The sequence below is a fragment of the Falco naumanni genome, chromosome 2, assembly GCF_017639655.2.
Source record: "Falco naumanni isolate bFalNau1 chromosome 2, bFalNau1.pat, whole genome shotgun sequence".
In the NCBI taxonomy this organism is placed as follows: domain Eukaryota; kingdom Metazoa; phylum Chordata; class Aves; order Falconiformes; family Falconidae; genus Falco; species Falco naumanni.
This window is the reverse complement of record NC_054055.1, coordinates 69,564,380-69,570,379: the sequence shown is the minus strand read 5'-3', so window position 1 is coordinate 69,570,379 and position 6,000 is coordinate 69,564,380.

The following is a 6,000-nucleotide window of genomic DNA, read 5'->3' as shown; positions in this document are numbered from 1 at the left end:
TCTTAAATAAAGTTTGTAAAATACTTTTGCAAGACAGATCTAAGACAACTACAGCAATTTATTGCAGTAAATGGAACATATTCTTGGATTCCTGCATTACAAATAGGTAAGGTCAAGACCCCCAAATGTCTAATTTGTCATCAAATTTAGTGAATCTAACGATGACTTATTTCATTCTGGTTTACCGCTTCAGATCATTAGGGTAACATTCAACAGTCATTTCAACTTTTCATATACAAATTGAGCCCAGTAGAAAAAGTTACAATCCAGTGGTCCAGAACATTTTAAGAGGTACTGTAAATGAACTTGAGTTTGGAAACTGCTGTTCATCTTAAAGACGTTTGAAGTGTAATCTCTCTGAAAAAATCTGCAGATTTAAGGAATGTGGAAAGGAACCTTTTAATTGACTCCACCCTCAAAACTATAAGTGCTCATGTGCACGACAGAGGCTTAGAAAGCATTTTGAAAAATCTTGTTAAAGGAAGGAATTATTTCAGACATTGGGCCTAGTTTTCCATTTCTGGAGTTTTCCATGGCACCATAACTAAGACGTGTAGCTTTCCAGGTTTAATTCCACCTGTGTTTAAGTTCCAGTTAATGTTTAACAGATAAAATAAATATGCCAGGAATGGTTTAGATACTACTGCTCCTGCTATGGAGCAGACGGTGGCCTGGATGACTGCTGTTGACTCCAGTTAATTTCCTGTCATACCACAGTACCCTTATTTCATAGACACGCACGCACACACAGAGTGCCTATGATTTTTTTAATTATTTTTTTTTTAACATCAGGAGCTCTGTAGAAGCTGGAAGCATGTGCGCAGAAAGGGCTGGAGGCGAGTTCCGCAGGATTCCTGAATAAAATCTGAAAATGTGTACCAAAAAGTGTCTTGTGCAGTAGATGGAAGGAGTTCCTGCCCCAGAGTGAGATTCATAATAGCCTCCTGCTGTGGAAGGACCCATGTAAGACAGCAATAAGAATGGTGAATAAAAGTACAATTCTGACTGTTTCTGGGTTGTAGGTATGTAACTGCTTCCATGGGAAACTGCATGGAACACATCCTAAAATTAGGCAACTTATTTCTGTGAAAATTGCACATGTCATTCCTTTAAAGCACTGCAAGGAACATTAATGGTGTTGGCCTGGCTTTCCTATAATTGTAAGAAAAGTTCAGAGCACTCACCAAGGGTGTAAGGAATTCAGGTGCACCTTGTTGTACCTCTGATGGTTCTAGTTTTCTTGCCCAACTTGCAGAGGCGTAGATTCACCACATTTTGAATCAGTGTTGTGGCTCAATTAAAAAGTATCATGCCTTCCCATATTTTTACCTATTTTATCCAGTGTAGATTTAATGTAAGATATAATGCAGAATGGGATATATGAAAGAGTGACCCATGCACAGTCATACTAAAGTTTTCGCTTCCTTTCTGTGGCTGAATACATCTGTGATGCTTTGTAGACTGTCAGAGTCCTGAGCACAGAGAGGGTATGAGGCAGGGTCCAAATGAGATACACACCCTGCAGCTTTGTTCATCTGCGTGGCTGCAACTCTGTCACATATTCCTGCAAATGCGTAACAATGGATCCTGGATACCTAAAAATGTGTAGATATAATGCCTCATAAAGAGGATTGGTCTTATTGATTTATTAGAGTTCCTGTTGAAGCTGTTGCTGGGATATGGGCTGCTTCTGTCCTTAGGTCAGAAGGAGGGTAGTTACCATAATTATCTCTTCATAAGCTTAGCATAGCTCATGTGGAATGAATGACTTCATGATACCTGTGTTAATTATGGCTTGATTTCATCCATGTGTAGAGGACTTACACTTTCTACAGTCTCTACTCGGGTTTTACACGAGCCAACAATGTGCCCTTGCTGCAAAGAAGGTGAATGGTGTCTTGGTCTGCATTAGGCAAAGCATTACCAGCAAGGCGAGGCAGGTGATCGTTCCTCTCTGCTCGGCACTGGTGAGGCCACACTTGGGAGTGTTGGGTCCAGTTCTGGGCTCTCCAGTACAAAAGAGGCATGAACATACTGCAGAGAGTCCAGTGAAGGGCCACTAAGATGATGAAGGGGCTAGAGCATCTGTACTGTGAGGGAAAGCTGAGAGAGCTGGGACTGTTCAGTCTGGATAAGAGAGAGCTCAGGAGGACCTCTTGAACGCATATAAATACCTGAAGGGAGGGTATAAAGACAATAGAGCCAGGCTCTTTCCAGTGGTAACCAAGGACAGCACCAGGGGCAGTGGGCACAACCTGAAACACAGGAGGTTCCCTCTGAACATCAGGAAACACTTTTTTACTGTGAGGGTGACAGCACTGGCATGAGTTGCCCAGGTTATGGAGTCTCCAGCCTTGGAGATATTAAAAAGCTTCCTGGACATGGTCCTGGGCCACCAGCTGTAGGTGGTCCTGCTTGATCATGGGGTTGGACAAGGTGACTTCCAGAGATCCCATCCAACTTCAGCCATTCTGTGATTCTGTGATTTGTGGCCTGATTCACTGTAGTATTAAGATTAATCTGTCTCAAACTAATTATTCCAGGCCCATTTTTAGTCAGTGGGAAAAAAAAAAAAAGAAAGAAAAAAAGAAAGAAAGAAAGAAAGAAATTGCGCTTTTATGGCATGATTCATGCACATTGAAGCAGTCATCCAAAAATAGGTCAGATGGACTGTGCTGTAGAAGTGCCACTATGACTGTAAAGGAAACCTGAGGTGACCAGCTTAATTGGAGACGGCTACCCTGCAGCTGTCTAGTGTTGGGTAAGATGAATCCCAGCCAAAGATTTAACGGACAAGGTGTACTATACTCTGTATGTCTGCCCAGCATGCTGCTGACAATTGATTATGTGGGTGCAGTGGATAACATACTTCCCAGCTGGGGAAGATGAACAGGATGAGGATCTAAGTGAGCAGGCGAGATAAACCATCGCTGCTCAGAATGTTTCTCTTCGGCAGTAAATGGGCATTGAGGTCTCAGAAGGACTATGCTCTGAGGCAGCTGCTGAAATTATTTCTTGGTGTTGGTGTATAGTGAGACATGCAGCCAGTTCTAAAATGCTGTTTTTAGATCATGGACATATCTGCCAGCACAGATAAGGAGCTGCCTGCCAATTCCAAACATACACACACGACATTTACTCAATCACACACAAACGTAAACAAGCAAATAAACAACCTCCGCCTCCCATAAACTAATCAAGCTTTTTTTTTCCTTCAGATGGAAAAGGAAGAAAGAAACAGCCTGCTATTGTTTTGGTTTGTTTTTTTCTTCTTTTCTATTTTTAAATCCAAGAAGGGGCTGAGATGCTATATTGAAGCTGGAACTATTTAGATACATAAATAGAGTATGCAGATTTAGGAGTTCGTTTGGCCCTATCTGGAACTAATAACAGAAATAAGATCATCAAACTTTTGCCAGCCTTGTGAAATGAAATTGGAATCCATCCATTATATGGGGGCCTTCAATCTTCACACTATGGATCAACAAAATCAATGAATGTTGGGCTTAATTGGCCAAACTGGTTCTATATTAAAACTGATCTAGTTACTTCGTTGTCATTGTAGTAGGGATAAATTTGGCTAAGTCACTTTGGTTTAAAATGCCGGGCTTTCTGTAGAAATTTAGGAGTTTTGGAAGGAGTTGGGAAATTATTTTATATAAGATTCAGAACAATGATTGCTTTGGCTTGATAAGCTTGTTCTCATTTTCCCTGCCTTGAAACTTTCTCTATTCTATTGAGGAGCCTTCAGATTTTTAATTTAGTTGAAGAAAAAGTACCCTGAGACTTTCTATAAGTATTCAAGTAATTGATAACATGAATTTTTAAGCTGACATATCAAGTCTTAACATGGTTTTTGATTCTTTCCTGACATAGCCTGGCATAATACTGGAGATGTTGGATTATTTGGAAGATAGAATTGCTGGAGAATGTGCCATAAATATGAAAGAATAATTAAATTAGATCCTCTCAGGATGAACATGCTAAACTGAGACCAGAATGCGTGTACAGTATATTAAAAATAAATGCTTGTACTTCACAGGCAGTGATTCAGCTGTCATTCGAATTCAGTGAAACTTTTAATGCAAACTGATTTCAGTGAAGCTACTCATGAAGGTAGGTTACTGTCATGCAGAAATGGGTTCACAGAGTCACTGATGTATTTCTGACCTGAAGCTGGGTAGGTGCAATAAGACTGAAACCAGGCATTTTATTTCTTTTATTATTTGTGCTTCGGTGGCTGAGTCAGGTGGCTGGAGTTCTCTTTTTACTTCTGATATAATGTTGAGAAAATAATTTTGCCATTGTGTGCTACACTTCCCTTAGCTACAGGTATGAATAGCATTGCATAACCATCTCTGAAAAGAGCTTTGAGAATTATAGAGTAAAGCATGAGTGTGGAAAGTGTTTGTATTATTTTCATGGTTAGGATTCACCAGCTTCAGGTTTGTCCCCTTTTGCAGTACTCATACATAATTCTGTTTCCAAACATCACTTTCTGCTATAGCATAGCGAACTGCATCAGTGACTATAAGGGAAAGCAAATATAGCAGAAAGAGTCTAACTGAAAATTCATTTACTGTTTTGCTTACACTGAAACTATGCAGTGCAAAAAGGCCACAAAAAATCAGATGTGCTTGCCTGTAAAGTTAGTATAGTATCAGGTTTGAATAAAATATGACTTGTAAGAAATGTGAATATGGTGTTTGACAAATAATGTAGCATTATTAAACCACTGAGGACACATCTGGTTCATCTATCTGGAGATGAGGAGAGGTGGTAGAAACAGTCTTTTCCTTGCTTTCCTTGGGCACACTGGTGCACTATCCAAACAGACCCTGGGGTATTGGAAATAGGAGTCCCTCTGGAGACCTTAGTCTGTTGCAGTAAAATTTTGTGATAAACATTTTCTGGAATGAACTGACTTCATCCTTCTCTTGATCCCAGCACTTCCCAGCATGTTATTATTTTACAAGCCAGTTAGCTTGTAAATACAAGCTAACTTGTATTAGCTTGTATTTATTGTAAGCCTTTATTATTATTATTGTAAGCCTATTGTATTATTGTAAGTAATATTGTATTTATTGTATTTATTGTATTGTATTGTAAGCCAGTTAGCTTACAATACAAGCCAGTTAGCAGTTTTCTACTCTGGTGGCAGATAATGCCAATGAAGTTTTATTGGGTAAGGACTGCAGGATCTGGTGCATAGTATAAACTCAACAAATCTCTACAGAGGCATGCCCTGTAATCCACTAGAGATGTTTGGGAAGGCCTGTTTGACATGAAAAGAAGCTGTTGAAAAAGCTTTTTTCTTGTGCAGTGAGTCCTGGCATTTAAATGTATTACCTCATCACCTTCCAAAATGCCCAAAGCACATGTATGGGAAAGTATAATCTTTTTCTAAAAAGACTGAAGTCTTTTTTATTAGGTGCTGGGGAGAATTATTAATTGCATGTGTTTGTGATACATGCAAATAAGGTGCATGTGAATAAATAAAGCAGTTAAAAACTTAGTTTAGTGTTGTTAAAACTATTACTTTAAGGGTAAGATGTAAATTTAAAAAACTAACTATATTTATAATAAAGGTTAGGATTTTTCAAGGGCATCTCCACAATGGCTTTGCATCTTTTTGCAATTTTGCAATTGGCTACCATGTGTTCCATAAAAAAATCTCAGCTTTCATTTAGTAATGTGACTTATAGTAACTTGCAAGTGTTGCGTGTGTTTCCTTCTCTACTAGCAGCCAAGGAAACATTCACCACCTAGCCTGAACTTTGGAAGTCCTTGCTGCTTCTGTGTGCTCTGTAACGCAGTTCACGTGGATGGACAGAGCCATTGCAGCTCCCATCTCTATCTCCACTGGTGTTGATGCACCAGCTGCAATAATATTTCAAGTCAATCCCTGATTAGTTAGGGGAAGGTCAGCTATTTCTGACTGGCCTTGCCCAAACAGAAACAGAATGAAGCTCTGCCATCAGTGTCCTAAAATAGAAGGCC